Source organism: Teleopsis dalmanni, chromosome 1 (assembly GCF_002237135.1).
Source record: "Teleopsis dalmanni isolate 2A chromosome 1, ASM223713v2, whole genome shotgun sequence".
Lineage (NCBI taxonomy): Eukaryota > Metazoa > Arthropoda > Insecta > Diptera > Diopsidae > Teleopsis > Teleopsis dalmanni.
The window spans coordinates 50,805,096-50,817,660 of record NC_051846.1 but is presented as its reverse complement, the minus strand read 5'-3'; positions in this window follow the sequence as shown (position 1 = coordinate 50,817,660).

Genomic DNA, 12,565 nt, shown 5'->3' with positions numbered 1-12,565 from the left:
TTTGTGCGGCCCTTTAATCTGTACAGTTATTTGTTTTGGTTCGCGATGACATCTGGCCTGGGCAGCTCTGATATATGATATACGGTTTTCGTTGAATTGAAGAGAGTGTCCATATATAACACACAATATGAAGATAAACTTCTTATGTACAAACTATACTCAAACCAATCTGGACATATGTCATTGAACTCTGGGGAACTGCTGCATCTTCGAATATTGAGATTATCCAACATTTTCAACCAAAAACCCTTAGATTCCTGTAGTTAAGGATGTTATAAAAATCCAAGTCAGTAAACACAAAAAACGTATGTTACATCATCCCAACCACTTTATGAGCAGAATGATAGCAGAAGGAAGAACGTTCACACGCCTCCGCAAACAAACGCCACTAGAACTTTAATGTGTCTGACTCCAACAGATGGATCTACTACTGAGCACAGTCCCTTCAAGCTCACAAAAATTTTAAGTATTTAGCCACTTTTAAATATTGTTTATTGTCTATTCCGAATTGAAAGATCGCAATATATGAAAATAAATTTGACCAAGAGATCTATTAGATATTAGAGAGAACCAATTTAAGCGATTTTCTTTAATGTAAAAGCTTATTTAAACTTTTTTTTGTTGATATTACAGTGAAAAGACATGAGGTTTGAGTACAATAGAGGTTGTTCCCGATATGTAGTCTAAAACAAAGATATAAAAATAATTCAAAGGTTAAGGGTTCAATATTGATAAACTGAATCGTTTTACTAGTAAGGAATTTTGTGTGTTGAAAAAGTATGTTATATGGAATATTAGATATGAAACGACAAATTAAAGAAGAAAATACTTAAATTTTTACTTATAAATTTAATATTTTAGTCAAAGGAGCTATGTAATGCACTAAATATCTTAAAAGATTTCACAGATTATTCGAAATATATAAAATATTTTCGATTATTGTTTGCTTCTTCTTAAAGTTCGAAATAAATTTTTTCTATATTTAACTTAAGTAGCAGGTTTAATGGTTTGAAGAACTGCAGCTGTTTTCTATAAATTAAGTAAGATTTATTGGAACGATTTTTCAAGAAAATTGAGCATTAAACTGCAGACAATCAAATTTCAAAATTGTATAAAATAAATAGAATATCTATAAATTCTTAAGAAATTCATTTTAAATACATTACTGCAAAAAAAATTTTGTTAATTGTGAGAAAATTGATTTTGACATAAGTTTTTTGGCTTTATTGAGGTAACTGTTAAAAAAAATTATAATTTAATCAATATTTATTTCGCCGCCTTTTAAGTAGATTTTAACAAGTGAATCCACAGCAGTGCTTGACCCATACCTTCATATATTTTTCGTAGTTTGTGGTATGAATTTCAGCTTTTTAGGCAAGTATTATTTTATGCTTGCAATGTCGTCTTTATTGTGCAATAACATGGTATATAAGAATTCATTTATTGCTGTTGTTATCCGTAAAAAAAATTATTTATCAGAAAACCACTCTTAATTTAAGATAATGGAATGTGCCATTCGCTTTAGTCAAGACTCTTAAACAAAATTTGTTTGGTTTTCAACGAGGATAATTCAATGGAATATTATATTCATGAGCATAATAATATTGGAAGTTAATAATACCAGTGTAAAGATAAGCACTGGGATGAACTGTCGAGCAATCAAAAGTAAAGCTTCGAAAATAAGCCCGCTGCATGAAGGATCTAGTCACCACAGAAATTTTTTATTCAGTTTATTGCAAAATATAACTCAAAGTATTCATAAGAATATGGAATATTCTTATTCAGAGAAAAGTTAAAATGGATTAATAAGGGCATCAATAATATAAACCAATTAGATAGACATACGCAATCTATTTAGAACATTTCACAGTCTTCAAGAATGAATTACGGCTTTAAATTGTCGCAGCTAACAGGTCCATGTCCTGTTAAGAAATCAATCTATGTTAAAATTTGATGTTGTTGATACGAATAAGTAGTTCCCATTATCTTAGGTCTTTGGTATCTGTACTTTATTTTTTAAAAAAGTACTGATGCAGTTCATGAGTTCATGAAAACAGTATTTCATAGAAAGGTTCTAATTTTCTAAAAGTTGAACAACTTTTTCATAGCAGTTGAAGTGCTAATGACCAGGTATGTTCAGCTTCGGATCAAAAAGGATTAAGTGGTTGAATTTTTGATAATCTAAAAAGTTTTGATGTACTTAACTTACATTAAGACTGAAAAGTTTTCGGAAATTCTCATTTAAAATTCGCGCGCTGTATATTTTTCGATATTTTAAGTTTATGTAGTTTGGCAGCACTGTCCTTAATTACTATGCCAAAAATGAGCGCGATCTGTCAGACAGTTCGTTTACGGCAGCTGTTGAAACCAGTTCCCCTCAGTAGTGCGTTGCGAAATGTCTTCGACGGTCGTACGACCGTCCTGAAAGGCTTTGTACCACTCATAAACTTGAGTTTTCGATAAAACTGATTCCCCATAAGCCTTTTGTAGCATTCGCAACGATTCTGCACACGAAATTTCGTTCGAAACACAAAATTTGATGCAAACTCTTTGTCCAATATTTTTTTCCATTGTTTTTTTCGCAACGCACTACTGAGGTGAACTGGTTTCAACAGCTGCCGTAAACGAACTGTCTGACAGATCGCGCTCATTTTTGGCATAGTAATTAAGGACAGTGCTGCCAAACTACATAAACTTAAAATATCGAAAAATATACAGCGCGCGAATTTTAAATGAGAATTTCCGAAAACTTTTCGGTCTTAATGTATATGAATACACTGGTAAAATAATATCATCTTTTGAGGTATACATCAGCAGAGATTACAATAGAATGCAGTACTGAATAAGAACTGTGAGAAACTGTTGAATAAGAATGGTTATGTTAAAATTAAGCTGCTGTATGTCAACATCATTTTGTCTCCCTTTAAATTTTGTTCCAGCTGTGATTCAAATACATGTATTTGATGGCAGTATAAAATTACTTTTCTTCAATGCTATATACTTTATTAAGAATTACCATCTAAAAGGTGTGAGAATCGATGTGGCTGTTATGTAGGATATCTGTAAATGGCTACGGAATATAAATCCGTGATAACTTTCGAGTTCTAGAAATATTCAGTTAATTTGCTCTTTTGTAAGTTTTAGAATAACAAGTAAATGCTATACATATTCTTTTAAAATCGTTGTTTATTTGTAATATTAAATGTTTTAAGATAATTTAGAATAAAGAGATTTTTTCAAACAGTAGTAAACTACAACAACAGAAATTCATTTTATATTAGTTTTAATCAATTGTATTTTGGCTGACCATACATCTGCTTTGAGTATTGCCAAATACCTATTATCAGTGGTCTTGGAAATAATTCTTGTATTTAATTCCTTGTAAATAATTATTTTTGAGACTGCAAGTACCAGGAATCGAATATAGAATATAAATATAGTTACTGAATTGTTAACATATTACTACTGCCTTTAATTAAAATGAAATAAAATTGCAATAAAAATATTAATAAATTCTAAAACTATATTCGTTTAGAGCAAATGAAATAAACAATTTTATTTTCCAAATAATTCGTACTTTTATAAGTTTGTGATTGCATGCTTTATCAGCGTATAATTGGCAGATAATAGGCATTCTAAATAAATTGAATTCATTTATTCGAAATTATCGGTGGGTGTACGCTGATTAGATTTGAACGTAAACGACGTCCGCAAAAATTTATTAAAACAAAATGAACTGTTCAAGTTTGCATTTTATTTTGTAAATACTAGTAAATATACGTTCAATCAAAATATTTACTTTGTACTTATACTGAAAGAGTTTCTGTAAGTACAATCAAGTAAATGAAATGAAATATATTTAAAAATTAAAATATTTGCGTTCAAATCTAATGTTATATAAAAAACTTATATAACGCCCTTCAATTTAATTTATCATTTACATGAAAATATAAAAAACTGTATATTTTTATATAGGCAATACCGGCGATCCAAAGCAGATCCACTTTGGACTATTTGCCCACTGTGCTATATTTTTATATAATAAAAAATAAAGAGGTTTTTCGAACAATAGCGAACTACAACAACAAAAATTTATTTTATATTATTTTAATTAATTGAGTTTTTGGCTGACCATAAAAAATATTTGTATCACTTGTGATTGAGATTTTCCTCAAATTTATTGTATAATTTTGTATACAATAAATTTTTTTGTCGTCAGATATTAAAGTTATTTATATATCTTTCATGCGATATCTTTTAGTATCAATTTTATCTCAATTTGAGATAAATTTTGATGGATTGTCGGTTTTATCTACAGTTTGTGATATATCCGCATAAAAATTATTATTTTCATAACCATATAAAAAAAGTCAAGTGAAGATAAGACGAATTGGTGGCTAATACACAACATCAAAAGTTTAAATTACACGCCTACCAAATTTCTCGCATAACAAAACAAAAAAGGAGAGGGGAATGTTTTGGATTCCGACATCGTCCTGTTGAAATCATATATATTCCAGATCCATGTTTTCAATTTTGCGCTATAAAAATTTGATAGTCATGTTAGTGAAGTAAGCTTTTTCTTACATTTTCATCCACTTCAAAATATCTGGTTCTATCAACTTACCTGATCAAATGCATGTTATTAAATGCCGTACCTTGTAAATTCATAGGAAATATATATATATATATATATGATATATATATATATATATATATAGATATATATATATATATATATATATATGTATCTATATGTGCATAGAAATACTTCCAAACTGTAAAAAGTACTACAACCAATATGAAATTATTTGAATTTTAAAAATTTCTAATGTGTAGCTTATATGTTTATAATAATTCTTTGTTGGATGAAATTTATTTGGAGTATTTATGCTTTGTTTGGAAGATATCAGAAATTATTAAATAAAAAATGTTTTCAATTCAATATTTGTTTATTTAAAACTAAACAAAATGTTTGAAAATAAAAAGAGAAACAGAAATAAAAATGTAGTAAAAATTGATCAGGTGAATTCGGTTTTGCTGCATTATTATTTTATCGGAAAGATATTTTCGGAAAGATTGCTTGAGTATATTGTAAACTTTAACTTAATGACTGCAATAACCAAGGGAATGGTTATTTATTAATTAATTAAAATTAGTCTAAAACATGAACAAATTAATAATGTTCTCATATAATTTTGAGACAATTACAAAGTAAATTCTTTTTTAATTTTTGTTTACGATCTGGTATTACAGATGGTGTTAGTAGATTGATAACGACAAAATTGTTTTTCGTAGTAACAACCAAATTTGCGTTTAGTAGACTATAATATGCTGAAGTAGTTTTGCTCTTAAAATAGATCATTAACAACGGGCGGTTTAGCTGCCCAGATTAAACTCACAACTTATACTTCATCGTTATACAGATATGAAGCATGTAAACAATAATGGAACAGGCAACACGAATCCCGTACATATAAATTTACTTGTTGGAGTATGTCAAAAGAATAATAAAGATGAAGATGAAAATCGACGGTTAAAAAGCTATAGAAGTTACATGTTCTGAACATCTTTTAAAGCCAAGTTCTAGGCTATATACATAGGCATGCAACATAATGGAAAAAGTTTCACAGAATATATAAATTTACAGAGTCCTATTCCTACTAAATCTAATAGTATTTATTTGCATTTATCAATATTCTATACGGAGCTAAAATCACGAGTAATAGGAGTGAGAAGAATATAGAAAAATGTGAAATAATACCATAAAATAAGTGCTAGACTTGCTTCGTAAGTTAGAAAAACTGTTCCATTTAATCTGTATTCATGCAGATTAAGAAAGAGAAAACAAGTTGACTCTTATTATATTATGTTATGGGAAGTTGGGTGAGCGCACCGTCCAACAAGTGGCCCTATTGAAGTGGAGGATTAGTCGAAGTAAACCACGAAACGACTTGGGTCCCATTTCGTCCTTCGATTCTCGGATGTCGAACAGGTTGGTTATACCTTAAACTTAAACGACGATTGGATATGTAGCACTTGAATAAGTAACTGATGACTTAATTTTCAGGCATAAAATTTATCCTGAGTGAGAGTAACACAGACTGTCAGATATGGTGCCGATTGGCGAACAGTAAATCATATCATAATAAATCCATGGATAATTATTTGATAAACGTATAGAATAAAAATTCGATTTGCTTTTAAGTGTAGAACATTAAAATGATTCTGTATAATATGTTGTGCAATATTTCGTAGTTGGACTCGAATAAAAATAAGGAATATTATTCATATTAGGAAACGGCACAAAATTTTATAAACATATTTAGATATGGGTAATGATTACAAACGTACTTAGCTTAAGTTTAACATATATTATAATATATTTTTGATAAGAGTATTACATATGATTGTAACAAGAAAAAAAATACATATATTTTTACTATATCTCTAGAAAGGTTATCGTATATGGTTCGTGTCAAGTAATATACCTGGTTTTAGTTACTATCATAAGAGTAGTGATATTTTTGAGTTCCGATATGGATATTATATAGTCTAAGCTCAGAACCACATTAAATACACTAAGAGTTATGGTGTTACCATTTATTGTAGTGCAACTTAATCCCGTCTGTATAATGTTACAGCTGTCTTACACTAATTTTCAGTCGGATATCTTTTGATATTAAACAACTCTGTGGTGTTTCTTTCATTTTTGATGAACAGCAATTTATTTGTTATTTTGTCATACTGGAAATGATTGCTTATATTACACATAATAAAAAATAGTTACAAAATTAATATATTTTAATACAAATTTAGTAATTCATAATTAGAAATATTTATACTTAAAGTACATATTAATTAATAATTATACTATCTGTAAAATTTAACAAATGCAAAAACTTATATTTTGTTAATCACTTATTTATAAAATATTTATACTTATTTTAGTCAATATCACACTTTTGTTTCTTTTATTATAGAATTATATTAAAAACATATTGTTTTTCTTATACTACTAAATAACTTACTTTCTAATAAAAAAAACATTTTGTCTATCAAAAACAAATTGACTGAATTACTCTAATATAAATAAGTACTTAAAGTATATCAGTTTGATTTTCCCATTACGTTTGAACAAGGCGTTAATGGAACTCAATTTATGATTGTCTAATTGTGTTTGCATATGAACTAAGCAAATTAATTAATAAATATTAGCCAAGCATAAATTATAGGGAGTACACAGCACGAGGGAGTAAGCAAATAAATTAAATTCAATATCTACTTCAATGTTTAGATACTTTATCAACTCGCTACTCCCATACTAGCGCTTTCATCCTGTCGTTGGGGCGTATTATGTGTCATTTTGGCATATAAATTACAATGGAAAAAGTTAAATAAAAACGTCATACTTCATTATTCAATTCATAACAAAAAACAAAAAAAAAACAAAATAATAGAAACCATGCTTATGATATTAGCTCGTGCCTCATAGATAAGAACAGATAAAATACTTTTAGAAATCTGTAAATGCGTTCACATTGAATTAAGCACTGAATTTATACTTCATATGTACTTTACATTGCGGCACGAAAGTTATTTTGTATATAATTTTGTTGTTATTGTACTTGTACGTATGTAATTAACATATAATTATATTAAAAGTGTTTTTAAGTCGCCAATTAAAAAAAAATAGGGTGAGTGTGTGTGTGTATGATTTATTTTCCGCTGAAGTGAGTCAGCGATAATGTTTCGAAACTGTAAATCCCAAGCAAAATAATAGCCCACCTCATCGGAAGCTGTCTGGCAGGTATTGTTATTAGCTTTTTATAGATGAGAATATTTCGTACGTAAATACGATTTCTATTATTAGCAGAAATCAATTTACATACGAGTATAATAGCAAAAATGAAATTTAGTTAGTAACTAACAAAACAATCATGAAAAACAGGAAAAAAATTAGAATTGAAAATATTTATATTACTATAATTATATTACTATTATTAACTATTTAAAAAATTTTGTAAACTCTTCAATAAAGAGTTCGAGTTCTATATTATTAGCTTATATATATAATTTATATCCTACATATATGGTATAACGCCACTGCTTAAAAGTCTATTTGACTTTTCATTTACGACCCCAATCAAACAGTACATTAATTAGATCTTATCCCTTCATATTCTTACAATCTTAATTTATTGCAAATTGGTGTAACATTTACATAGAAATGTTGGAGAATTTTATTTATTTATTGGCAAAATATTAGAAATATATTTGAAAACTATAAACTAATGTTTCGGAAACGATAGCATAAAACTTTCAGATCTTACTGTGAGAACTAGTTAAGTTAAGTTAATACCAAAATGTCTAAAGTTGACGAGTTGATGAATATATAAGATTGTATTCAAAGCTTAACTTATAAATTTTTAGTTATTTCAAAGTTATTCTGGACACTATAATGTCAATCTAACTAACAGAGAATATTAGTCCAAATAAATAGAACAAGAAATTAAGTTATATGAACTTATTTCTAAAATCACCACTCAATAAGTAATGTGGGCAGAGTGCTTTAAATTTACATGGTCAACTTGATTGACGAACTGAGATGATTTTTCAATAAAAGATATGCTCTTATTATTTTAGATATCAAGTTACCGCATTATGATCCTAATTTCAATTTTTAAAATATTGTATAACTTTATAGGATAGGCATATCAATAGAAATATTTTACAGAGTTACTTATTTCAATATGTAATAGAAAAGAAACAAGCTACCATATCGACCATTAACTTATTATAATTATTAATTTTTTATAGCCGATTTAAAAATAAAACATATATTTAACATTATGTTCTTACATTTTTCATATGTTAAGTAGGTCCTTTTGATATGTGACAGTACTTTTAAGGCTTATGGTCCATGATAACAAAAGTTTTGATTTTATGGCTCAAGAAAAAAATTTGAAACTAATGTTCCATCACAAGTACACAATTTAAACATAGATTGAAACGTTTAAAACGAAAGAGATTTGAACTCGTGAAAACAGATTGCTTACAAGAATATATTCCCTGAACATCGATGCTGTATTAGAGTTGTCGTAAGGATCTTCGTTTATGCCCTCATAAGGGCACGGTAATTATACGATAATTGTTTGAATTGCGATTTCAATGGATTTCAGTGGCATTCTCCAGTTTAGTGAAGGCGCTTGAAATTTCGAAGACGAACTATTTCTTTAATGTACTACGTCAAAGATATTTCGATTAAGAAAAATTGAGTGATTTTATATATTCTAGATAACATAGTTATTCAAAGTGTTGTAAAAAAAAGTCTTTTAAATGTTAAGTTCGCAGCTTTATGAATATGTTAAAATGTATAGTCTTTATCACCAACAATGATAGTTTGTTTTATAATAAAGAATCTATAATTAAGGGAAAAAGATAATATGTATATAATATTTACTTTACGAAAAACATCGACTGTCCAAAATAGTGACTTAAAAATTAACTCTCACTATAACTAAACTTTTAGCAATTCCATCTTAGACCTATAATGGTGTTCTTTATGTTTATTTGTTTATTTTATTTAAAGTAAAAAAAAAATGTGATTTATAGTAATTTGAAATAGAGAGTTCAGATACTGCGACATTTTCTGCTTATATTATGGTGAATTGAATATATAAGTACATAATTATAATACTATAAGAATGGAAGTTGACATATTTATCTTTAAACGGCTAAAATTTCTGTTTCATTAAATGCGAAGCTAAACATTTTCCCTAAATTGTTTCTCTGCATCTCTATTTTTCTAGGGTCATGTTGACATTTAGTAAAATAACACCAAGGAAGATTGTAAAACATTTTAAATAAATTATTTTGCTAATCTGCTGTTGGGTTTAGGAGAACCATTTCTCATCTTAGTTTAAACCATCTCCATCTTAGTTTAGAGATCCAACAAAGAAGGTGTAAATCATTTTAAGCACCTTATTTTACTAAACTGCAGTTGGTACTAGAAGTACTATACCATGTTGGGGAAACATAAAATACTATGGGAAGAAACACAACCTTTATAACTAATATTTTATTTGAAAAGTTAAATTTTAATCGTGTATTGATAAAAGAGTTCAAGATCTTAATAATTTTATTTTTCAAATCTAAATATTTATAAAAGATATAAAATATAATGTAAAAATATAACATAAAAGATTTACTTCCCCACAAATATACTTCATATACAGCTTCAATAATGTCAATATTTAAGCATGCGAATGATATATTTAAGTACATTAGAAGAGAAGAGAAAGAACGGGGTACTAGCTCTCTTAAATATATTGATGTATATTTTTCTAGATATCTTTAATTCTTTAATATAAAAATTTTACACCCTAAGTAACTAAACAATCCCTTCTGCTTTGGGGTATTTAATTCAAATTTAAATTAGTTAGATCACTAAATATTTTCTGCTCTAATTTGTAATACTTAAATTTCCCGGGAAACAAACCCAATAACGAATGCCTCAAATATTAATATTTTCCATATATATAGTTTATTTTTTTTGTTTTGTTTAATTATTAAATTAATTATAATTGTGCACACTAATTTTACTTCCGTCAATGTTGTACGAGTATAGTGGTAATCGATGGTATTTATTGCATGTGTCACGAGATGATTTATGTTATTAACCAATCACCAAATAAACCAATAAGCCACCTACGGTCACATTTGCCGGCACTCGTCCCTTAAATATTTGCTAATAGCTGTCATTGTTGATTTTGACCCATTGTTTTGTTTTCGGTTTAGCAGTAGTTCGTTAATTCAAGGACAATTCACTTAAAAACTCTTTCCGGTAACTTGTCGACATGTGTTTACTTACGTATCCTTATGTGCGCTTTGGGAGGGCACTAGTTACATTCCGAACATTCTTTCTAACCTCAAAGTATTAAGCAAACATTTTATTTAAATTATGCGACAGGATGTCAGTCAACAGACAAGAAAATAAGTTAATTTCGTTTCCCTTGAAATGTTTAATTATTCTCAGAACAAAATTATAAACAGAATGTGCTTAAAATGCAACAGGATATAGTTTTACAAATTCCTCGAAAGTTATAGAATTAATTTGAAATTTGTTTATACATATTTTATTTATTAACATATTTGTAAAATCCCCCACCCACTTTGACTTCGATACTGCGTATAACCCACGCATGTTGATTATTGTGAAAAGTGGAAGATATATATACGTACCATAATTACAATTTAGAATGATAAATTAATATCTAAAATTAAAATTAATTTACTGGAAAAGGTCATTTAATAAGAATTTTCGAAGGATAACCTTACAATACTAACAAAATGGTTTCTGTGTATTATATTTATAGATATCTATTCTCTGTACATGTTAAGAATAAATGTTTAGGGAATTGTGATTGGGATGAGTTCTTTCATTTTTTATATAAAACGAATAACAAGCCTTGAAAAGCTAACAATGAAGTAAAGTGCAGTTATACACATAAGTGTAATTAGTAAAACCAAATAAAGATATATTTTTTTACGTTAAAAGTATGACAATGTTGCCACCTTATGCACAAATATTATTATTAGTCGTATTCCAACAGAAGCTTAGACTTGTTGCACAGAATCTTCAACTATTTGTATCTAAAGCAATATAAAGTAATTTATTTAAAGATTTGTCAGCTTCATTTGTTATCGCTCTTCTCCAGATGTTACATAGTCTTCCTCTGTTTCTGTTGCCTTGGGGGTTCCATAGAACTGTTGCGTGGCATTTTTCGTTGTACGACTTTCGAAAAGCATGGCCAAGCAAATTATATTTCGAACGCTTGACTTGTTTTTTGATATATTCTTGGTTTGTTCGTTGAAGTAGTTCCATATTTGAAATTCTACTTCGCCACCAAATTTTCAAAATATTACACAGGCATCTGTTGGTCTAGCTTTGGATTACATAGAGGCATTGTAAACATGAATTTTTGTTTAAAGAGATATTTCATTTGAATTCCATATACTATGAATGCTATTCTGGCTTTTGATATTCTTATATCCAAATTTCTTGTTGCGTCTCAATGTGTCTTAACGTAGTTACCCAAATAGCAGAACTCATTGACGTACTCGATTGATCTACCCTCAGATATGTACAGATAGCAACATACAAATTTATTATATATTATATCGTAAATACATCATTTATAATTTATCCCCTTCTTTTACGAGTATTTCGATATTCATCTGATTGATAACAGTTACTTTTACAAATCACCTCTCAACTTGCTTTAGTGATTCGTTTCTGAATAATCAACCGTATTCAAGTTCTATATTGATAACAACCGTGTATTCAATTTACCACAGTTTTTATTGTCTTTTCAAAACACTGATGACTGATTATATAGCCAAAAGACTTACAAACATATCTTTAATTGAATCTGAACTCTTTAAAATTACCTGGAATGATAGAAATATAAATTTTCCGAACGCCATTTTCCATATCAAGCAAAACAATCCTATATTTAGATAAAGGTAGATAAAGCTAGATAAACTTAAGGATTCTAGCTTG